Source organism: Chrysoperla carnea, chromosome 1 (genome assembly GCF_905475395.1).
Source record: "Chrysoperla carnea chromosome 1, inChrCarn1.1, whole genome shotgun sequence".
Classification (NCBI taxonomy): Eukaryota; Metazoa; Arthropoda; class Insecta; order Neuroptera; family Chrysopidae; genus Chrysoperla; species Chrysoperla carnea.
The window spans coordinates 61,442,379-61,468,135 of NC_058337.1; the positions used below are offsets into that span (position 1 = coordinate 61,442,379).

Below are 25,757 nucleotides of genomic sequence, written 5' to 3' on the forward strand. Positions count from 1 at the left end.
AGTTGTTTTGATCAGAAATATTAAATACCGAGTTATTCATGACTTTTCCCCTCTAGCGTAACAATTTTTGACCAGAAGCGTTAGAAAAAACCATTTTTGACCACAAACTTACAGTGAAAAGCATTATTAACCAATGACTTTCAAGTAAAACTTCCATAGAACAACCTGTGCAGTCAAAACTATTTTTGGCTGCTTTTTTTTCAGTTAAAAGTACTTTTGACCGGCTAAAAGTTTTGGCTGGCATTAAGTATAGTATAATCTAGAGTTTCAAAAAATGTAGAAATAGGTGCATTTTGAATCATCAGATTGTCGAGCACAAGTAACTATTCACAAACAATATAATTAAAATTACATAGAAGTTACCTACTGGTTATTTCGACAGAAGTTTTAATGGCAATCCTCATATTTGACGTCGATTATTTTAAACAATATTATTTTTTTTCAACTTCGGAGCATCTAAATGGTTACCTACCTTAGAGAAATTTACAACACAGGCTCTTGTACTATTAAGATTACATAAATGTATCATTTATATCATGAGAAATAATTTACAGATTACGTTTTAGGTACTAAAACATGTGTGAATAGTGGTTGGTGGTGCCTATCTTTATGTTATTCTAAAGACTATTTTTGTATGTAATTTTGCTATTTGTGTAATTTTTTAGCTGGTTTTTGAATATACAGTTTTAGAACAATGAACCGACTTTTAAAATGGTAATGAATAGATCGTACCTACTATAAAAACAGATTCTATACCTATAGTGGTATAAAAATAGACAATAAGTAACCCTTTGAAAATCGATTTTATCCGATTCTAATTAAAGTCACTAATAATGCAGTTGGAAGCCACCTTTTCTTACGATGTAAAGCAAATTAATTTATAAGAATGTCGATACCAGTGGAAACACTTTAATTAGCGAAAAACTTTTATTAAGTAGTATTGTTTTATCCTTTATATGTGCAATAAAAATTTCTTTACTCCATGAATTTATTTCAAAACTGTTATCAGTATTGTATATGTAACTAACAATGCTTACAGATAGATGTAACTAACAATGCCTACTCATGCTGTAACGGGGCAATTTTTATACGTACAAAGTCGATAAAATTAAAGAAAAAATTCTTAGACTGTGTTTTTTTTAAAATAGCGTGGAAATGGTATTTAAAAGGTTCAAATGCTGACAAAAAATGTAAATAAGAACAGTTTTTTGTTGCTATGCCGTATGTACAGTAGTAGTGTTTAAGGTCAACTCAAGGGTATTATTTAAGGTCAACTGAGGTCAACTTATTCGTACTGTTTAAGGTCGACTCAAAAATCAACTCAATTACAATTGCAAATCGACTTCTACTTTCAAATACGCTAAGCCTCTCACTTGAAATTTATGTTCTTACAAGAAGATCGTGTAAAATGTTTAACAGCTCTACATCTAGTATTACCAAAATTTAAATGATAATTTGAATGATAGTCGTAAAAATACTGAATATAACAAGTGAATACAAACAATTGACTGAGTTAATTTTTGACGTCATGTAATCTTTTAATTTTTGACGTCAAGTAAGGAAATAAAGATATTCACACTAAGATAGCCACACATTCATAACTACTATTCCCATATAACAAATAAAATTTGCGCCTAACTTCCGACCTTGTGGGTTTCAAACAAAAGTTGTTTAAAAAATGTTATTATAAGAATCATTTTTAACATTTAAACTTTTGTTCTATCTGTATCGGTTTACAAGATGTGTCCTACGGACCCAAGACCCTCACTTTATACGTCCTGAGCACGCTATAAAATTTCAGGTTGATATCTCTTCTTTTTTTTGAGTTTTCGTGTCCACAGATAGACGGACGGAGACCGGAAATGGACTAATTAAGAGATTTTATACCAAACACCTGTACACCTATGCCAAAATTTTGTTTGTAGCATCAATATTTTTAAACCTTACAAACTTGAGACTTTACTATACTTAATATACTATGATATATTTCATATACAGGTCGTTCTGTTATTAACTGCAGATCGTGGGCCTACAGAATAAGCTCATAAAGACGAAGGAAAAAGTCATTTACCAATTTTGGATCTGAGCCCTAATTTGGGCGCTACAGATATGACAAAAATTGATAAATTAGTAAATTCACTGGCTATCATTCGATAACCAGTAGCCAATGATTAATCAGTAGATATTAATAAATGTCATTTGATAATATTCAACTAAAGAAGGGGTATGAACTGATTTCAATTGGGTTATATTATTTTGAAAAAAACATTTAAACAAAACTATTATATTATCTCATTGGCTTGTTCAATTCCCACTTTTTTTTATTATTATATTTTTGCAAGAAAACATTAGATTCTTAGTAAAAAAACAAATAACGTCACAAAGAAGGCGTTTTTTGTTTATTTACGCTAAATTAAAAACATCCTTTTTGTGACGTAATTTGTTTTTTTACTAAGAATCTAATGTTTTCTTGCAAAAATATAATAATAAAAAAAAGTGGGAATTGAACAAGCCAATGAGATAATATAATAGTTTTGTTTAAATGTTTTTTTCAAAATAATATAACCCAATTGAAATCAGTTCATACCCCTTCTTTAGTTGAATATTATCAAATGACATTTATTAATATCTACTGATTAATCATTGGCTACTGGTTATCGAATGATAGCCAGTGAATTTACTAATTTATCAATTTTTGTCATATCTGTAGCGCCCAAATTAGGGCTCAGATCCAAAATTGGTAAATGACTTTTTCCTTCGTCTTTATGAGCTTATTCTGTAGGCCCACGATCTGCAGTTAATAACAGAACGCCCTGTATATGGTATAATATAAATATAATAATAATACTTCATACAAAATCAATCTGTATACATACATACACACATCTACAATTTTTTACTCTCTTAATTATAAAATATTTGTTGTTGAATATTATTCAAATTTCGAATGAAATAAAATAAACTGTATCCATAATAATATGAATATTTTCCAAATTTAATTTGGACTCAATGACAAATGACTTTTCATAAATAACAAATATATTTTTATAAGTACTATGTGTACAAGATCCACGAAAAAATTTTTTTTATTGATTCAACTCTCTGAATTTGACTATTTTCTGTATTAACAAACCGATTCGTAGCAGCATGCTTTATCACATTGAAAAAAATCATATGTTTTGTACAAAAACATGTTCGATGCATACCGATCTAACAAAACGCCTTGAAGCAAATATCTTGCTCCAATAATAATAAAAAAATAAAACTATTACAAACAAAAAGCTACTTTCACATTAAAAGGTTACATTTATTTGACATTAAAACGAATTAATTATTGCCTTTAAAATATAATTTTAATAATATTAAATTAAAAATTTAAAGAGATCCCCGACATAAAATCAGATCTGATCGTTTGTGGAGTCACAGCTTCTAAACAGATTAACCAATTTTTTTGTTTTTATTTTTTGTTTGATTTTGTTTGAAAGATACTTTGATCTAGATTGTTCTAAGTTATGTAATAAATTCAAGAAAAGTAGGCCGTTTAAAGATCATTACCTATTTTCTAATTGTTTCGGAAGCGGAATCCTAAGCTCACTCTTGAAACATAGCTAAAAGCACTCTCGAAGTTACCTTGATTTTTTTGGTTTGTGGCGTCGTAGCTACTAAATGAATGAATCTATTTTGAATTTTATTTTGTTTGAAAGGTAATTTGATCGAGAGTCTACTCTTTCGTCAGAATATAATCCCCTCTTTTCTAGTTGTTATCGGATATGGAATCTTAAATTGAAAAAATTAACATTGGTTCACACATCGAAGAGCTACGATGCCACAAACGAATCGCTTAGAACTGATTCAATTTCGAGAGTTTCTTTAATTTTTATACCTTGTATACATGAAATATATATAATGGTATATTAAAATTGAGGCTTAGGAGCCGAGCGGATTATAACGCAATCGACTGTAACCGCTCCCATTTTTTATTGTATATTGAAACAGTTTACCTGTTACACTCTGTACATAAATAAACATATACTATAAATATAATACATATAAAAACATAAATCATAAAGTAAACGTAAAATGACAGTTAATTAGTATTATTTTCTGTTTCACTAATTAGTATTTATAGAAATAATCCCGAATTAAATAATAATAAGTATCGTAAAGTTGTTTGCTAGTTAAGTTTTCTTCTACTGTTTATTATTTATTATTTATATTATACAAAATAATTGTGACATATTTTCTTACCAAAGATATTTAGGTACCAATATTTTATAATACAGGCTTATAAAATTCAAATATATTGAAGTCCCATTTGAATTTAACCAAGAAAATACAAATGTTCAGAAAGTTTCAAACATTCAATTGAGTATCATCAATTTATAAAGCAAAAACCCGTTGAAAAATTAATATGTTTTATTTACAATTCTTTTAACATGATCGTTTTCATATTTTTTTGTATGGATCGTATTCACTGAATAAAGAAGATACAGTTAAAATCAGTTATAGTCACATTAAAAGCTACGTACAATTATACACTACAGGGTCAGTTTCCAATGTCGTTTGTCACATTTAGTTTGACAAACCGACTTCACTTTCACGTGATCGTGAAGGGATAGTTTTAACCTTTTCATTCAATTTTATTTCAATTCAATTTTTATTAAGATTTTTTCAAATATTGATTTGTTTTTAGACAAAAAATATTTTGTGAGAAAATTTTGTTATTAAATACAATTTTCAAGACCAAACCACATCAGAAACTTACGCATCAGGTAAATAAAAACAAATATTTATTCCTCTTAAAAATTGAAAAGTTCACTTTTGTGAATAAGAAAGTCGTTCTATCGTTTGTGCAAAAACTCTAACTCTTGTTTCAACCAAAAGCGGTAGTTTTGCCCCAAATCGAAGTTTTCAAGAAAAGGTGTTGCTTTTCTTTCTTGGAATCGAATGCCCCTTTGATAATTCATTTCACTTGAAAATTAATAACATTTTAATATTTAAATGAACTATGAATTTAATTAGATCTAGACTTGGTCATGTGATAGTTGCAAATAAAAACACAAAAACTAAATAAACAGTTTATTTTTTAATCGATCGATATTTCGTTGTTACTTGGCACATCCAAAAACACAAACACCTTGTTCCCCAGTGAGAATTTTGGAATCAGCGTTTTCACTATGGAACTTGATTCTCTGCAACCCGCATTTTTTACCGCCCCTCCCCTATGTTACGTCATGTAGATACTATGCAAAGCTCACCTTCTTTAGAGGTATTTTCAGGTATTCATTCTAAGATTATTTCATACACATATAAGTAAATGAAAAAAGAATTACGTGATAATCATAATCAAGCCACTTTTGCACCTCGTAACGCCATGCAGATACTAAAGGACATTTCCCACACCCATTTTAGAGCATTACGTGGTTTATGGGCGACCCCTATGCTCTCTTTACTAAATGATTGATATTCAGTTTATGAGAACAACCCATTCGGTAATTTACAGTTCGTGTGTCGCACATTAAAACTTTAACACGATATAATATTGCCATACGATCCAATAATTAAGAAAAGCTTCTCAAGAAAATTCAAAACAACATTTTATGTCTCAATTCGAAGTCCACAAACATGTATTGGTATATAACGTAACCTAACGCTGTTAGCATGATCATCGAAGAGTGTATGAAACCGCTTCTCGTATTCAATAAAAAATGTTCACAGTCAAGTTTCAAGAGCCATAATGAATTTCTATTTTTGGTATATACTCCAACCTATATCCTATTGCTTTTTTATGAACACAGATTTCTCTAAAGATATTACCTGATCTGGACTCAATTGAACAGGTGTGGCTGTGATTGCCAATACTTGTATGACATTATCGAAGTTAATGTTAAAGTCAAAGTAGTATTATCGTGAATAAACAACCACACATATATTAAAAATTGTACAGATTAATCTTGCGAACATAAGTTTTTTATTTATTTGTTTTATGGGTACCTAAGAAATAAAAAAGCCCCTTCATCAATATAAATTTAGTCGAAAAATTGTGGCTCTTAGAAATATTTATGACAGAACCTAAATTTTAGTATTAGTGTTCATAGAATCCCATGGGTAGTAGTTCAAAAGAAGAGATAGCCAATTGTAATTTGTATAGCATGTTCGTAAACAAGCAAAATCGGTTATTTTGTCATAGGTCCATTGTACATATCCTTCAACAGAAAGAGACCAACAGAGAAGATTATATTCAAATTTCCGTTTGGAAAAACAAACCTTCTTTTGATTGACATGAATTAACAAACTTTAAACAATGCTTAACCTTATACTTATTTATGTAAAATTTACCTACCAAACATTGATACTAACGCATTTGGAGGATACTTAAGGCTGTTTAGGAGGTATGTCAAAATGCTACGAGACAGAAGAACCTTTCTCATTCAATTCTTAAACTCCTGTGAAAATTCCTAAACCGTTAAAAAATTATTGCAATTTAAAAAAAACTGTAATTTTACACGTAATATTTTGGAGATTCGTTAACCGGGCAGAAATATAGTTTTTTAAACGAAAAAAGGTTCCAGATATTTTAAACTTTTATAAAAAGTAATTTGTACTCTGAAGAATCAATTTAGCATAAAGTTATTGAATTACACTAAACGGTTATAGAAGTTACGAAAAATTAGCAAAAAATGTGGTTTTCACTTGATAATTTCATTAGTGATAGTGTTAAAAAAGTGCAACAACGTTGTTATCAGCTGAGAGCTTCAATTTTAAATATTGTACTAGCAGTAGTAAACCTAACTTAACAGTTAGTTTCGTGAAAAAGACGCATAAATTTGTCTTTGTCACTTTGTCAATTACATGATAAAGAGCGAAAAATTTCTCTCTTAATCATGTGATAGAAAGGCATACTCAAGTTGCCAAAAAAATGATATGGTGTTGTCACGTTGACTTTGTTCTGTATAGAGTGACTGAGTGATTATTAATGTTTTAATTCTTTTTTAATTATAATTGTGTTAAATAAATGTGATTTTAAAGTTTTAATTATTATTTACTAATATTAAAAAGTTCTACGCTCATTATTAATAAAGGCATATTCACTGTCAAAAGTCACTGTCAGATTTTCCATATTATTTATGATTTCTCAAGTTTTCGGTAAAGTTTCAAATTTTCTCTCAGACTTTACAATTTTTTTTAGTATAGGTAGTATTTATTTTCCTCATGATATGCTGTTAAATCTAATTAATAACGAATTTGTAATTTTATGTACTTTTGTCTCCGATTGTACCTCCTATACATTCTTAATCAATTAACTCAGTTAGCTGTTATCTTCAATTTTTATTCTATGTTGAAGTACGAACGTCAAATCTTGTAAAAATAAAAAATTATAAGCTTCAATCATATATTTATAAATAGCATGTTTAGAAAATAACTTTTAAATTAAGTCATGTTGAACGCTCATTGATCAACAATTTTTTTTAATGGTTCCTTCTGTAATTGATAAAATAATACATCAATATTACTCTGCAAACGATGCAAAATAATTTGCAGGTACGCCATCTATTTCGACTTTAACTTTTTCTTCACTGAGTTTTAAGTATTAGAAAGTTTTTGTTTGATATTAGGTTTTTGCGCCCTACATGTATGGAACTTTTACAAGTGCGTTTCGACTTTTGAATGTCTATTTGGTAGTGTATTCACGTGATGCGGCGTACGTGATAAAACGTACAGATTTAAAATCTTTTTAAAAAAACTCAATTATAATTTTAAATAAAAGTGCATAACGTTATTACAGAACCCTAAAATTCTTCTCCCAACACACACACGGTGATTTTTTTTACAAATATAATGAACTATATTATAACGGTGTTTGATTTCATTACAAAACAACACATCGTGGGTTGGCTGATTATTGGTTAGAATGCAAGTGTATGTATAGATAGCAAAGACAGCTTCAAGAATAAACTTACTTTCTTGTCTTCTTCATCTTAGAAAGAACAGTCGTCATTCAATGTTTAGGTCTATATCGTTGTTTTGAGGTAACATTCTAACGGTAACTTCAACTTTCCTAATGTTTCGTTAAAAAATAGTGTTTTTAAACTTTCTTTAAGATTATTCGAACAGTAGCATTATACCATATTTAAAGTTAGTTTGATTTTAAATTTCGAATTCCGAAAAAAGTAAAATTCAAAATACAAGTAAGTAAATATAATATAATTCAGACAAAAGTCAACTCTGTGCAAGTTATTTTAGCTGTTTTTTTTTTGTAAGCTCAATGGCTTAACTATAGTAAGATCCACCCAATATAATTTTATATCCATAAATATTCACTAAAAAGAATTCGAATTTTGTTTTCTTCAAATCTTAAGGTGTTAAGCGTAAATATTTAAGGACGTAAATACTACTTAACTAAAAAAAGACTAGACTACAATTTTTAAATAGTAAAATCTTTTCCTACAAGACAACTGTGCTTGTAATTAAACGATATAAACTTTTAATAATGCTAAAATAAGCAATATTCGGGGATTCCGTTGTTTGATTCTTGATGAGAATCACAGTTTTGACGAGATAAATATAAATTATGTTATCTAAAGAAAAAATTATTAATAATTTTTATCTAAAGACGGGATGTTGATGTTCGAATGGAAAGATCCATTTTAGGCATCTATATGAATCAATTTCGACCACTATATGTGTAACTATTATTCCTTTTAAGACTTAACAATTTTCTTGTTTACTCTTATATCATTTTACTCGTGACATTTATCATTTAATTATGCCTAAAATTCGCCATAAAAAAATCGCAAGTATTTTGACAAGCTTAAATTTTTGAGCGCTATACTTACATAACATAAATAAAGTTCTATCAAACCAATGGGCACTTATTATATCTAGACTCTCTCTTGCTCAGTACCACTTTGGTTTGCACCATACACATATCCACATTGACAACAATATATCAAGAACGCAAACCTGTGTTGTTCATTCAGTTTTACATTATATGAATGGAATCAGATCTTAATTTAATTATAAACTCTCAGGTTTTCAGAATCATCGCGTTTGATTATTTAGAAGGTACTAGTTTTTCCTCTCTTTCCTTTGAAGACAAATTTAAACTTTAATCCTGAAGAGATATACCTTGTAAACTAAACGGTAAAAACTATATTCTATGCTAAAACACTGCTAAATAAAAAAATGCCTTAATCGAATAACCTTAAATTTTCGTTAACCAACTCATCATTATGAGTGTACTTTTCTTATACTTACCATTTTAATTAGTAGCAAAGAAATAATAAGATGAAATAACTAAATGTCATTATACTAAAAAAGTTATTTGTATCTTTGTCATACAATATATAGTTTGTACTGTTTCTTTCTTGTTGTAGATCATTATAATTTCTCTAGTGAAAGCATATTTTCTGTATAATTTTGTGTCGTCTCTGATGTTATGATGAGTTTTAGTTAAGTTTTTATCAATGTGATTATTGTTAATTAAAACTTGGTGTTTTTTGTTTTATGTAGAGAGAAGTGAACGTAAAATTTTTTGATATATTATTCTATTCAATTATATAAATTAATATTGCTTTTGTTGTTTTAAGACAAAATTGAAAAACCATTTACTTTATTTTGAAATTATTTGAAAATTTCAAATTGCTATCACAAAACACTTCAAAAGGCATTCAAATTTTTAAGCACCCAAAGTGAATTCGTCTTGCGGTTTGTATATCTTATCCTATCAGTTTCTCATTTTCTTAAAAACTGCTTTGTTTTTTTCATACCTAACTTAATTATATCTTTACATTTTTATTCTGATGTTGATGTGTGACCAATTTTTTATGGTATGAAAACTCATGAAGGGATTGAATTTGAAATTTGGATCAACGATTCTGAGAGTTTTATTGCAGACTATAAATGCTAGAAACCTTCTTAAGAACATTTTCCTATGCTTTTGTAAACTATATATTTATTCAAGTGTCATGCCACCAGATTTTACCCCAAGTGGTAGGAGGGGGCACTAATATTTTAATTTCACCCTTCCGATGGACCCAGAAGTACTAGAATAAGTGTTTTACACTTTTTAAGGTACTATATTTAGTTAAAACTTTTATTATCAATTTTTTTTAAAATATTTGCAAACAGTAAAAAACAAACTATCTATGAATAAGTTTTATAACAAAACTGTGTTAATTTTTTCAAAATAATTTCAAAGTTACATACGGTTTTAAAAACACTTTTCAAAAGAGAAAAAAAAAGTGAGGGTTAATAATTTTCATTACCGAATAGATTTGAACGAAACTGTAAAACAATATAGCTCATAAATCAGTATAACACATTAGACATACAATTTAGAAAGATACATTTAAAAAAAATTAAATTTTACTGCTCCATCGATGATTATCATTTTGAACCATAAATTGAAGATTTCTGTAAAAATTTAAAATAGTAAAGGTAAAACAATTAATAGCCATCTTTTCTGATACTCAATGAATTATCACTATTTTACACTTGAAAAAAATTGAAAACTGTGCATACATTTTAGCTGTGTAAAACAATTCCTTGGTCTAGTGTTATGGAAAGGGAGATAAGCGAGATCAATAGAGGAGAAAACAATCCCTTCGAGTGTAATGGAAGGAGGATAAGTCAGGTCAAGAAAGATGGAGTGTATATAGCGGTGGTTTTTACTTTTAAGCCTACTGAAGCGGGTGGGAATCAAGCTACTTTTTCCTCATAATTTTGGAATGCATTTGAAATATCCAACTTATATGTCAATTGAATCGAATAAACTCTTCATACTTAGGTATTAAATTTTTATATATTCTAATGAATAAAAGCACAACCTGTATATAAAACAAATACAGTATTTAATTTAATACGTGTGACTTGTTGACTGATACAAGCACACACATATGTACCTACGCTACAGCTACGTACGTAGTACTCTCATTTTAGTAGAATAACCGATTGGATAATGTTAATGCTGATAAGAGCGATAAATGTTCGCTATGATTTTCGAATATGTAATAAGTATGGCATGGATGGCGAGTGAAGAGTATTTATATTATATATGTATATGTATAGTACATGTTACATGTATGAAGAGTTATTTATCATTTTCAATCGTTACATGTTTATACAAATATATTCAACCCATATGATGGTTGTTGGATGATATCCATAACAAATCAGAGAGGAGTGTGCTATGTTTGCTATTTACATAGGATTAATTTGATCCTTGTTAAGGATCCTCTTTAAGAGGATATGAACATTTATATAAATGTACACAGTGATAATATACAGAATGTTGGAGAAAGATTAATCTTGAGTCGAGTAGGTACAAATCGTATAGGTTTATCATCACTACAGACTTCGAAAATGGCTGCATGTTTGACATTTAATGATCCTACATTTAGCTGCAAGTATAGGTACTCTATGTTAAAAAACTCAAAACAAACTGTAACATTGCATGTAATCACATTATAACACTTAGACTGGTATAACACGTGAATTGTTTGTGACACACGGTGTACCTATATTTAAATATACCTACATAGAGGCTGTTTTTTTAGGTACAAACTCAAAACCGAAAAAGAAAACACACACACACCAAACAACCAGGATTATTTATTATCAATTCATTTGTTTTCTTTCATCCCTTTCTTCTCAAAATGTCAACCCCTATAGGCTCAGCTGATTAAGGCGTAACCAATTCCGCTGGCAAATATGCCTAAGGTAGCGGGTTCGATTCCCGCCGACACAACAAAAATTAATTTAATTTATAGGTATGATGGGCTGTTGTAGTGCATGGTATATGCACGAAGGAGGTGCACTCAGCCTCGGAAAATAAAAGGTGGTAAATCACATATATGGTACCACAATGGGCTCTATAGCCTAAGTTTGTCCTTCGTGGATAGCCAATGTAACCTAAACTAACCTAACCTAACCCACTTCTTGGGTTAGAATATGAAAATTTCTAGTTTTGAGCATATTTCATTTGATGTGTCTTTTAACAGACACATTTTCAGAAGATTAATAAGAGGTCAATTGCCATGAATCCCTGTTTCGAAGTCCGTTTAAGGCAATCATTTTCAAGTGATTGGCAAATGTTTATTTTCAAGTGAAATTTGATAAATGAAATGTGAGATAATTACTTAATATTGATTAAATAAAGCTAAATAAAAGTACTTTATCATTGAAAATGGCGTTCTTTCTGTATGAATAATAGGTGATTTTAGTTACTCTGCAGGAATTCTTCGACACTAATTTGCCTATACATCCTTAAACACCCAATATTCAAACTGATGAATTTCATCAAATGTTTTCTGTAAATCCACTTCTATTTAAAACGTTTATATACCGATTTCATATTTTGTAAATATTAACAGATGCAATTGAAATTCAAACTCTTCATTTTCAAACGTTCGTTCTATTAATATATATTATTTGAATTACCTATCATATTCTATACCTATAGTGTTACCAATTGAACAGACAGACAAACCAACTGACCTTTAACCTATCTTGTACATATTAATATTATGTAAAACATTTTATTTCTATTGCTTCAAGATAAATACACACAAAGACAAACATAGGAATTTAATATTCATATTTTCTAAATAAATTAATGATTTTCGAAGTTAAAAGGTTTTTGCTTTTTTAAGTAAATAAAATGTTCAGCCTATTAAAATTTTCTATTAGAAATATTATAACCTACTATACTAGTCTTTTGAACTTAGTATACGAAATTCATTAACGTTTTAGTTTGTATGGTTTGCACTTTTATAATTTCATAATATTGTATCCTGTATATATGAAATATATCCTAGAATATTAAGTTTAGTTCCAAGTTAGCAAGGTTTAGATATGTTGATGCTACAAACAAGATTCTGGTGTAGATTCCGTTCCGTTTGTACGTCGTTCGTCCATCTGTCTGTCCGTGTCTAAATATTTTTTCGTAAACATTATAGTTTTCTCTTAAGGACGCAAATTAGGGCTAATCTTTAAATATACCAACTGTGGAAGTTGGATTTTTCCAAAACTATCCATTATAGAAGGTTGAAATTTTGAAGGTGTCTTAAAACAGTTAATCTATCGGTTCTAATTTTATACCAAATCCATCGGATAATATCACATAAAGGAACAAATTTTCGACGAAAAATTATTTTTATTTAAAAATTTGTATCAAAATATGTAGATTTAAAAAACGGGAAAGAATTCTAGAAAGTACTTTTCTAAGAAAAATTTCGAAATTTCACCATTTTATTCTACATAAATGCGCTTCATTACTTCTAAATAGTAAACAATTTTATTCACTGCGAACAGGAAAAACTTGTCCTTTGCGGCTTGGACTGCTAATTTCAGTAATTTCCAAAAACAATTTAAATATATTTTTAGCTTTAATGATCTAGACAATATAATGACGCAACTTTTACCTTCTGTAGATATGTCTGATTGATATTTATTATTAGAGATATTTATATATTTTGATGTTTTACTTGTAATAACTTGGTATAGTATAATAATTTATGAGAGTAGCATAGCTCTCCTGAACTATTTTTTTATATCGAATAACAGTAGAATTTTGTTATAAACCATATTAGAGAGGTCAACTTTCGGAATTTCAAAGTGTTTTGGAGCATAGTAGTACAATTTAATTGACTCCAATTTAAAAGCAGGATTTGACAAAAACTTTTTAAATGAAACAACCTAGCTTGTTTATTAACTGTAATATATGTGATTTAGCTTATGAACTATTACAAAGTAGCTGGTGAAGCTCACCCGCTTCGTTTGACAAATGCATCTTAACTACCTACCGTGTTATAACCTTCACTTGACTTACTCGCACTTATACCATCTTAGGGTACTTGCAATGAAGACACTACCAAATTGAAAGGCAATTGTGCCACATGATACCCTTTAGCCCGCTTGGCCCCGCTTAGCCCGGCCAAGCGGGCTAAAAGATATCATGAGCCCTTAGTAAAATATTTACTCCCCTCTTTTAATCAATCGGTCATAGCAAACGGCATCTATGAAAAGTTTCAGTAATTAGATTCAGCGATTCTCATAGAAAATTACCAATTTTGATTTTTTCGCTGTTCTTTTGAGTTTGCTGTTATTTTTAAGAGATCTCTGTATTAAAATTAATCAAAATAGATCAAGTCGTTTTATAATTTTAGCGAGACAAACGAATATCAATTGATTTATAATATATAATTTGTTCGATGCAGCCATAAAAAGTCGAGAAAGGAAGAAAAAAGTGTAGTTTTCTTAAATTCATATTTTATATTTTACAATAAGCTAACAGGGAGTGGCCCAAATTGTAAAACGAATTTTGAAACATACCTTAGTCACAAAACTTTTTGCTATATACAAAATTCCATACTAGCCAATTTATGTAAATTCGTAAATGTTTGGCTAGAACTTTCAGCCTTCCAAGATTGATAACTCTACCCAGAAATCTTATATCGCATATTATTTATGAAATGGTCTTTTTAGTCTAAAAAATGTAAATATACTAAATGAAATTAAAGAAGATTTTATTTTGAACTCAACTAATTATTTTCCTGAAACAATGTGTTTTTTGTGTATATTTTTGAGAATAACAACCGTTTACATGTCTCCATCTTTGTATTAATTAATTTAATTAGAAGCACATACACAATGTAAGAATATAATTAATGTTTAAAATAGACCAAGATGAAATCGTAAAGATTACATTCTACGGTATATATTATACAGACATATATTTATATACATTACGTATCATATAAATTCATCCATTAAAGCGTGTTGGATGTTGTGTGGAATGGAATATAATAGAGACTCTCGTATGTAAAACAAACACATATGTGCTGTTGAGCGCCTTAATAAACTGGAAACGGTTGCCAACAGAAAAAAAAGTAAACTATAAGGAACTTACAAATTTTATTCAATGATTGAGTTGTTTTGGTTCAGCAAATGAGGTGAACTTTTGAATCGATTACACTCACTTAGTAGGATGAACACTCTAAAACGCTAAAACAACTGCACAATTCAACATAAATGTTCGTCGTAATTCAAAAATGTTGAAATCATCTAAGAAATAATCATCTAAAATCAAATTTCTGTATTTCCGCAAAAAAAGATCCCATTTTGATCGCATACATCTCACTCGAAAGCATGCACTTTCAACTTTTTAAAAACTTAACTCAATTTATTATCGCTATTGTTTTGCACCGAAGGTGGAAAGGATGGAAAAATGTATTCTTATTTTTATGGTTTTAAAAGGTGAATCAATAGTCATTACCATTGACAATGACCGGTCATTCATGCAATTTCAAAAAACAGCTTCTCAAATTAAAAAAATTTTTTTTGTTCATGCATGCAATTTTAAACATCAACTTCTCAAAAAAAGATCGTTAGAAAAAAGCAAGAAAGAGCTTCACAAAAGACTCAGTTTTCGAATGGTTTCTACATTTAAAAAGTTGAAAGCCTTCGATTGAGTTGTATAAGGTTCAGACAGGACTAATTTTTTTGATAATTTTCTTGTGACGAAATTTTGTGTCGGCGAGCATTTAAAAAATCCCTGATAGATTTATTAATTTCATGATTTATTGCACTATATTTTATTGATACCAAAAACGAAACCCCATGTGAAACCCCGAATTACATAGTTATCTTGCTTTAAACAAAAAAAAAATAATAATAATAATAATAACAGAATGTCATTCTAATAAATTTACCTTATTTTTTGTCTGGGAGTCAAATTTTCAGACCTATTAAAATGTGTAAGGTAAATTAAGGATATCACAACTAGAACAAAGTAATACGAAATACATTTTTTGTCAATAGATTTAAATCAACTCATACCTACATATGTTTTGTATGTTGAAGACGAAGAAGATTGTAAACGTAATCTTCACCGTTTGTTGTTGCTGCTGCTGTTGCACTACATATTTTATTTGTGGCCGGTGTTGGTTGTTCGTACTTATTATTATAATATTTTGTGAGCTGTTTATCAAACCAAAGTTGTAGGTTCATAATTGCATTCAGACAGGAGAATAATAATGTTTAAAAACATATACATATAATACATATGTTATGCTAGCATATATACGTATATATGGTTCTCATTAGTCCACTGGGACAACAGAACTCTTCATTATTGTGTAATGAAACTTAGAGGTCCCTAATTGGATATGATTGCTGTGTATATAAAGTAAGGTAACAAACTACACAACATAATATAAAGTTTTTTTTTTTTGACATCGTTCATAAGAACATTTATTATGGTTGAGATTATTATATATGTCTAACACATCGTAAAAGTCATATATTGGTCGTAATTAATTTTAAAGTGATTTTAGGTTGAATGCAAATGAAAACTTAAATCATTACGAAAAAATTCTAAAATGGACCAGATAATGATTTATTTGTTAAATACAGCGAAAATTATTATCAAGACTTAATTATGCTTAAAGTACTAATTATAGGTATTTCTCCTCTTTTGTCTAAGCACAGCGTTTTCATTCATGTCGAGAAAAAATTATTTTATTTAATTCGAGAGGCATGTAGCAAGTTTTATAAACCAAAATTACAGTTTTCTAAGTATCATACCTCAAACACGCATTTTTTTGAGTGAAGGTTTCAAACATAGGGAAATAACCTACTGTTCTATGCAATTAACAAATTACGTGGCTCGATTGGTACAAGTGTAACCAAATTATACGCGGTGGGCCTAGGGTTGATTACCGCCGCCACAAGAAAACTTAATTAAATTGACAGTTGTGATGGCCGGTGTACATGGCATGAGGGAGGCACATATAGAGGTAGAATGGTAGAATTAGTATGTTCGATGGAGGACGAGTTTTGGTTCAGTTCGCGCACGTACCCAACACACGCCATCTTAGCCGGTTCCCGCTTCCTGATTAAAATGTTGTAAAAACTTCCTGTTGAAAAAAATTTTTCGTAATTTTAGTAATGAAAAAACCGCCCAGGGTTTGTCAATTTTTTATGGACAACTCGTCATTGCAAATATGTAAACAAAACATTGACCAATTTGACTGCTCCAACGTAAACAAATAATCAATATGGCAGTTACTGGGTACTGTGCGAGAAAGATAACCGAACATTAGAGAATGCCTCCTCCCTTCCCTACTTGCGCAAGAGCATATCTTGTTTAATTTTACCATCAACCTACCTATCTACTTAAGCTTATATTCAGTTATATAAGAGTGTTTTCTTTTGTTAATTTGATTCTGCGACTGTTTTCCCACACACCCACAACTTACCTGTATTCTGGAACAATGTCTCTTAGAACATTTCTACTTCTGCTTCTTCTTTATAGCTTAATAATATATTTTCAAAATTGTTTAATCGTGGGTAAGTAAACAGCAAAATATTTTATGAAAAGTTTTCTTACTCTAGAAAATGGCTATGTAGGTTCTAGTGTTTACATCGACTGGGCAGTATCATTTTGTAACTCCGCTCTTTGTGCATTAATGGTAAATCTTTTCTTTTCAAAGAAGCATGGCTCGTCTGTCGATCTCCGACTAGTGTCTTGATTTAAAACACAGTTATTATGTTATTAGGCTTAAAAACTTATTGGAAATTAAAAAACAAGGCAAGTATGTACAAAGTAAATATAAAAGAGAATAATTTCTCTAATAATTTAATGACAAGGCGACACTATCTATTACTAAATATATCAGATATTGGTGGTTGAAAAATACACCTATTATCAGATATTGGTGGTTGAAAAATACACCTATTTGAATGTGTATAGTGAGGGCTACCAAATATATCTGATATATAGAGTATCGAATTTTTTTGGAACGCACTATACCATGTTTTTATTTGCGCTTCCACCATACGTGACTTCGATCGACACCTCAACGAAGTCGATGTCACTTTTTGTTGCGCGATATGGATGATGAAAAAAATTACCACAAAGGGGTCATTCAACACCCACACACGTACTTCTTTTCCAAGTTGATGTTAAAGCCTCTTCCTGATCATGAAAGGTAAAGATATGTTTAAAATTTCTATTTCAAAAATCGGACCCATTACGTTAGCTTCCTGTATTAGGTAGTTAAAAAAAGTATCTTTTATAACTGTCTATCGACTTATGTACTTCCTTATCTCGGATTTTCAAGCTTAGTTCATGATTAATATACGAATGTTGAGATTTTTAAAAAGTTTACTTTCTCGTATGCAATAATCATTTCGTTGATTCGACAACTCTACTTTGCCTGTCCGTATCCCCTAAAACACCAACAAACTTCTCTCTATAGATATATAAATAATTGGCTTACAAGAGAAAAATTTATGAGCAAAATGTCTGAACTAATTAGAAGTGAACAACAAGTCAAGTCAACCAACATTCATTCATACAGTTTTAGTTGTATCTTTAAGAACATTTTAAACAAAGATGACATCCAAATATATTTAACATATTATAAATAAGGATAAGAAATAACTACATATGTTTTTATTTATATTTGTTGTTTATTATTTTATATATACAAGTATTTTATACAATATTGTTGCAACCAATTATATACAAGGTGTTAATTAAAACATGTCTCTAATAAGTTAAATTACTTGGTACTTCTAATTATTTGAAAATTTTAATAGGGTAGTAGATTAATTTAAAAAATGATAAACATGTGTTTGTAAGGACTTGTCCATAAACAATATTATTCGAAATATTTTCCTTTGCTTTTATCGAGATTTGTGCCTTTTTTGTTGTGTACCTTGGCTGTATATATCTTGATGTTTTGAAAATCTCCTTCACTTTAGATTCAAGTCAATAAAAGTAATGAATTTGAATTAAAAATGTATCAACCATTATATTATACATTGCCTAAAATGATCGTAGTTTTCTATAGTTTCTGTAATTCTTTCAAACTATTATGTACTTTTGCTAATAATCACTAAAAAATAAAATTGACTCTTTAATTGTTTTAAGTGTTATATAATTCAAAAGAGATGAGTATAAAAAGTTAAGAAATATTCGTAATCTTTTGGCTTAACTCATTGCAACCTTGGTCGAATTTCATATACCCACAGGAGTTAAAGTAGTACAACTTTTATTCTCTTGTATCGAAAATTGTGCAGGTTCATGTAGCTCAAATGATATGTCGCTTGCGTAGACGAACGTATTCAGATCAGTTGTATGGCTACATGTGAGATATATGGAATGTTATACATCAAACTCGACATATTACGTTTTGGTGTAACGTGATTTTATTACATTAAATAACTCAAATTTAAAAATATGTCGAGTTTCAAAATATTTGGCTTTTCAAGAAATTTGTTAATTGTTATACGATAAGCAGTTTAAATTTTTTCCCATATTCCAAAAAAAAAAATCCGGTTTATCTCAAATACAATGGATATATACTCTCACCTCTATTCTATTCGAATTGAAATGAGAATTTTCTTATAGAGAATTTGCATTAGATAAACGAAATTTAAAACAAAAATAAGCGCAAGAGCGAGGAGCACCAATAAATGTTACATCAAACCTCAAGTACGGGCTAAGTTGTAACACCGCCCTTTTTTAAATAAAAATGTAATTGTGAAAGAGTTACCGCTAGTTTTGATATTTTTTCTATTTGACTAAATAGAAGAATCCTTAAAGTATCAATCAATGTTGAATTCGTGGTAATTTAATCAATACACCTCAAGATATTTTAATTTTTCTAAAAATTGTTACAACAAGACCCTCGCTTCTTCACTTTTTTTTTGAAAGCACAACTTTAAAAAGTAAAAAACTAAATTTGCAATTCTCTTGTGTCGATATGCGATCACATTTGTTCTGAATCCTCCACGTTGCTATTTATATAATTTATGAATGGACGTCCTCGGAGGTGGTTAATTGCAATAAAGTATCTGAAATGGTTAAGGATCTTCAAGATGCAATGTACATTTTAACCAGTTACACCGTAATTTTTCACTGCGACAAGTAATCACTTAAAGCCGCACCATCTTCATTCTTTTGGTAATTTAAAAACAATAATACAAGGTTTTTAAAGGATACAAAATTTATTTCAATTATTAACTTCATTTACTAATTTAAAAGATTGAGCTTTTTCAATATATTTTTTAATTAAACAGATCAGCTTTTTCAATCATTTTTAAATTAACAAATAGAATTACAAAAATTTTATGAAATAATTTTTAACAAAAAATAAAACAAATAGTAGTTTTTTAATTTTGAAATCTTTTAAGAAAGCTTTATTACACAAACCACCTTAATTTAAAAATGATATTTTAAAATAAGACAACCCTTATTAAAAATTATTTAAACCGGTAAATAGAGGAATTTAATGAAATTATAAGTTACTCCATCCTATTAAAATGGATATTTGCATTGTTTAACGTCATTTTTAAGTATCCAAACAGCCTTATCTAATTTATAACTTTAACAGTTTTTAAGTGTACAAAACATGACCTTAAGTTTTTTTTTTTTGCGCACCATATAGATCATGTAAAACTGACGCCAAAATATTAAGCTACGTACAAAACTTATAATATGTATATATACATTTGACAGTGAAGTTTCATTTAAGCCCAACACTTTTTTTTTATAAAATATAACGAACTTATAAATCTTTTAGTTTTTAAACTTAAAAAAATTTAGTTTTTACATATTGTATAAAATAGGATAATAATTTACGATTGGAATTTAACGCTCCCAATCCTGTTTGTACCCTTTAACCCTATTAATACAAACTTTAACAATTTTTTAATTGGTCATCAAAAACATTTTTCTTTTCTTTTGTTTACATAGCAGGAGTCATTTGCAATTTTTTCGTGTGTACAGCAATCAATTTCAATTTTCTCAATTTTGTAAGCAGATTCTTCTAGCACGTGCGTTTGTTTCATTTGATTCTAAAAAAGTTGAAAAATTTGGAAACCGTTAGTAAATTATTTATAAAAAAATAAAAAATAAATTTAAAAAAATAACAAAGAAAAATAAATTGTAATACGTTTTTAATTTTTTAACTACGTTTTCTTATCGTTAAAGTTTCGTCTACAAAGTTTTATAACTTTAAATTAGTAATTATTAATATTATTGATCAATCGCTAGAATTTAAAATATATGTATTAGCTTATTATAATTGTCGAACGGAAGATTTACAATTTACTGATTTTCCACATTTCCGATAATTTAGTAAAAGAATACTTCTTGAAATTTATTTTATTATAATTGGAAAATGTTTTTAATTAAGTACCCAGAATATTTTTTATTTTGAATCTTTTCAAAATAAAAAATATTTTTGTATTTTTTGATCAGTTTTAAGCAAAAAAGTGCAATATTCGATTTTAAGAAAATTGTGTTTTCAATCCCTGAGAGAATTCGCTTAGCTTACGCAGCTACTATATTTGAGTTTTACCTAGATTTTGATGTATAAAACTTAAATTAACGCATTTAATTGTTCCTTATTTTTGTTTCTCACTCGTCGATGGTATTTGAATATTGACAGTATATTTAAAAAAAATTGCAGATACTTAAAACAAAAATAGAATTTTACAATGCTATAAAAATGTTTTTTTGCACACATATTTTACTAAAACCTAACATTTCATAGTGAGAACAAAATATCAGAATCAGTTTGCTCCTCGGATGAATGCATTAAAGAAATGTTGTACATGTTAAATGTACTGTACAACTAAAACATAAACTTATTTACGGAGGTGAAAGATCTAATGTAAAACCGCTTGTCATCTCATTTCCCCCGACAAAATACTCCAATTCGCACACAATTTATTGTAAAATTTTTTAGTTTATTTTTAAAATTGATTTGGAAAGACATTCCAGTACAAGTCAAATATAAAGTTCATCTAACAGAGATGAATATAACTAATCGAAATATTTTTTCCAACTGACATTTTATATTAACGTGTCTCTTTTTCGTTTCAAATCTTGCATTTGAAAATTACTTTCAAACCTTTTGTTGAGATAGAAAGATTGTATATTTCAAAAGATACATTTTGATGGTAATACTCTATTCCGAAAGAAATAATAATAATATTATATAAAAAAATGATGAAAGCGATTAAAATTGAATTGGTTATATTTATCGTGTTGAAATGTCGTAAATGAATAGAAAAATAATATAAAAATAGTGTAAATCTTGAAAGTCAATCAATGACTTTGCGAGTCGGACTATAAGGATAATATTAAACGGCATAAAAGTAAATAGGCGATTCAAGAGAAAAATTTTTTTTGTTACTTTTTGACATTAAATGCTGATACTTTGTTTGGTTTTTTTTCATTAAAAGAGAAAAATGTTAACTTTACCCAAAACAAAATTCTCTGATTAAGATTTTAACAGATTGCAGTTAGTGGCGAAAGGTAGAAGAATGTGAAGTAAAATTTCAATATCTTTCCACGATAAAGCTCTGACCCACACTGTATATAAATACGCGTGTTTGCTATTTTACAGTACATAAAGTACAAAGAACGTACAACATATATTAAAATGTAAAATATCTTTTTAAAATCATATTATATTATTTATTATTTCAGTACTCAAATAAATATCTCTATTAAATATCTACAGATATGCTCCTTATTCGTTGTGTGCGTAGTCATGGTAGGGATAATAAAATCGATGCCAGCGCTTTAAGTGAAAAATTTTGGAGATAAAGTGGGCTGTTATGACTAATTTGCAATTATTTACATGTTAATGATATAGAAACTGTCAAATTAAAATGATTGAAAAACACTAATTAATTAAACTTAATGCATTAAAAATTGTGAAAATAAGAAATCAAATTGTACAAATATTATTTTTCAAATGTTAATTATCGTAATTATTTATTTAAATTTGTGAAACAAGAATATTAAATTTTAAATGTAAGTTTTCAATGCAATCCACACAATTATATATGCATCCATTAATTCTATAATTAAAGTAGTGTATCGTTGTCATGGAAACGAAATTCACGCTCGGAGCGAATAAGCGTTGCTTTGCGTTGTAAACTAATTAATAGATCATAACTTAAGTAAGTATCTATATATATGCTGTAAAATAAAATAACTTAAAGTGAGTGGTATTTAAATCATAGTAATATACCTCTCTAAATATGCCGCGCTTGTTATAAATAAAATGTATTCTATATATAAACAATAAAAATTTAGAATCCGTTCAAATTGATATGAGACCCAGCAAGAGAGAGTTAAGATTTATATTTGGGTGTATATGTTACAGTAAAAGTTGATTCTTTAGTAAAAGGTAGATGACTTTCCCTAGGTAAATTCCACTTCAACTCGTCTTTGCAGTGGAATTTCATTAAAACCGAAAAGTGTTCAAATTTAATCAACATGCAGTAGTCAGAGTTCAGTATAGCTACGTAAAGTATACATACTCTCACTGTCCTGAGATAGTAAAAGTTGGCTTTTTGCAAAGAAACAAAAGTGATAAAAAACAAAAGAAAATAATAGCTTTAAAAAATATAAATAAAAATTATTATATCCTAAAAAAAAGGGTGAGATTATTGGGACACTATTACATGTTTAGCGTGAACCTCACATTAACATAATTAGGAATAGATGATTAGCGTGAACAGAATATTATCTAAGGTTTTTTAGTTTCACTCAGATTATATGAGGATCAGTGAATGAACGTAGTCGCAGGGTTAATCAAAAAACCAATAAACCCGCAGACCAAAAAGATAATATTTTTTATTCAAAGCCGGACTGAAAAATTACTTAAAATTGTTTTTTCGTATCAAAATTATTATTTCATAAAATTGTTTTCGCGGGAACTAGCCACTCTTTGAAAAATAATTTCCAATAATGCGGTTTGCTCTTCTATTTAGAGCATTTTTGTTCAAGTTGAATGAAAAATTATTCGAATAAAAAAAAAATGTTTCTAACAAAATGTGGAATAGAAGCACAGACTGTTTTCACTGCACAACAGGCTCAAATTTTGATATTTCATCTTTAAAAATAATTTTTTATTGATAAATTATCTTTTTCTCGGAGTGTGATTCTTGTGAAGAAAATGTAATTATCATAATGCTTTTCTTTTAGTTTTCTTTGCTTCGAGTATGTGTGTCAACACCAAATACAACAATCTATAAAATATGCGTTCGCTAAAATAAAAATTCCGTGTTTAAATATCTCCCTATGTTAAAGCACCTATAAATAATACAAACTGGCATATCACACTGCATGATAATTTAATGATTTTTGTAATTATCATGATGATTATTAGTACTATAATTAATGAAATATACAACTGATTACTAATAACAAGATTAATTTATATTCGTTCATTATTGATATAGACCAATAATTGGAACATCGACGAAGTCGAACGATCGATGGACAACCAAATATTAATGAAATGGTATAATATATGCAATTATTATAAACATACTGAAAGTTTCATCAATATTCGTAAGGTATAAAACATAATAGGCACTTTTCCAGACTGATTTTCCTTAAATCTTTGATAGATCGATATTCCTTGCATTTACAAAAAGGACTTACTTCCGATATTTTATCAAATTTCAATCCAAGTTGTGTAAAACTAGTAAAGTAAGCAAGTTAAAAGAACTATAAATAAATTGAGTGATAAATTAGATTCGGACGATTTTAACAGAAAAAACATTTTATGTGGCTAAAGATGTAACATATCGCAGAAGAGGTAAGAAATAGCTCATGTTCGAAACTGTTAAGATAGGAATAAATAGATATTTGAAACACCCTCTATATAAACAAGTTTTGTTAAGTAACTTTTTTCCATAAATTTAAAATCAAATTCGACAGAAATCGAATGCGCATCGTTCTAATAAAAACGAACAACGCAATAAAAAAACATTCACCCAATTAACATATTTTAAAAGTAACGAACATTAACTTAACCCGCCTGCGTTATGTAACACCTACAACCGCGTAAAATTTTGCATTCTGCATTTAGAACTGTCTCTATTTTGAGTATTCAAAAGGGCAGAATGTATTCAATAAATTAAAATTATTATCCTTAAGTCATTTTTTAGTGCAATTAAGCGTGTTTTCTAACTACAATTTATTATAAAATTATACGTTTCTGAACAGCAGTTTCCTCTGTTTACATGGGCATAGAAAGAAATTTCACTAAAAAAAAGTTGCGTAGATTTAATTTTTTTTTTAGTAGTTTTAATAATATAATATTAATATAATATCCAATATTTTAAACTCCTTGTAAATATATGTTATGTATAAAATCGTTACATAACGATATCGATTTGTGTATATACATAAAATATCTATCCATAAATAGAATCGAAACAGTAATAGAGCCAAATAATACTAAAATCATTTTAATCAAGTCACTGCAAACGAATATATTTTGAGTTGATATGTTCAATTACATATTATATTTCACATACCACTTGGTTCAAATAAATTCTCTCAATATAGGGAATAACGTGCCATAAAAAATAAGTGTATCAAAAATAGTAGTTATAAACGGAATAAAGAAAATAATGAGCCAAGGAAAATATTTACTGCCATACAAAATATCAAAAAATTTAGAAAGTTAGTCGGCCGAGTGTAAGACATTAATTCAATTATTGTAAATATTTTATAGGCAGATATTGGTAAAAGTAAAGTTATTATAAAATATCTTAATAAGCACTCCACGCTTTTTTACGATAAAGTTGTTTTCTGCCTTTCAGTTCAAGTGTTTTTTAGTTTTTTCAAACTATTACTTATTTTGGATTTTTTAGTTTGTTAGACAATTAGATACTTGATCAGGATAATCAAATATACTTATAAAATTATT

General features: G+C 28.5%; 1 protein-coding gene across 2 annotated transcripts in view; it reads right to left on the reverse strand.

The window, feature by feature from the left end:
• The window catches only part of LOC123301842 (thyroid receptor-interacting protein 6), a 303,615-nt gene that overhangs the window by 67,162 nt on the left and 210,696 nt on the right, over positions 1–25,757 (reverse strand). Inside the window, exon 5 of one of the 2 annotated variants that reach the window (XM_044884765.1) lies at positions 20,290–20,868. The exons of the other annotated variant lie outside the window; for it this stretch is intronic. The gene's annotated coding sequence lies outside the window, so the exon portion shown is untranslated. Of the gene's footprint in view, positions 1–20,289; positions 20,869–25,757 lie in introns of those variants that run through there. 2 annotated transcript variants of the gene reach the window in all.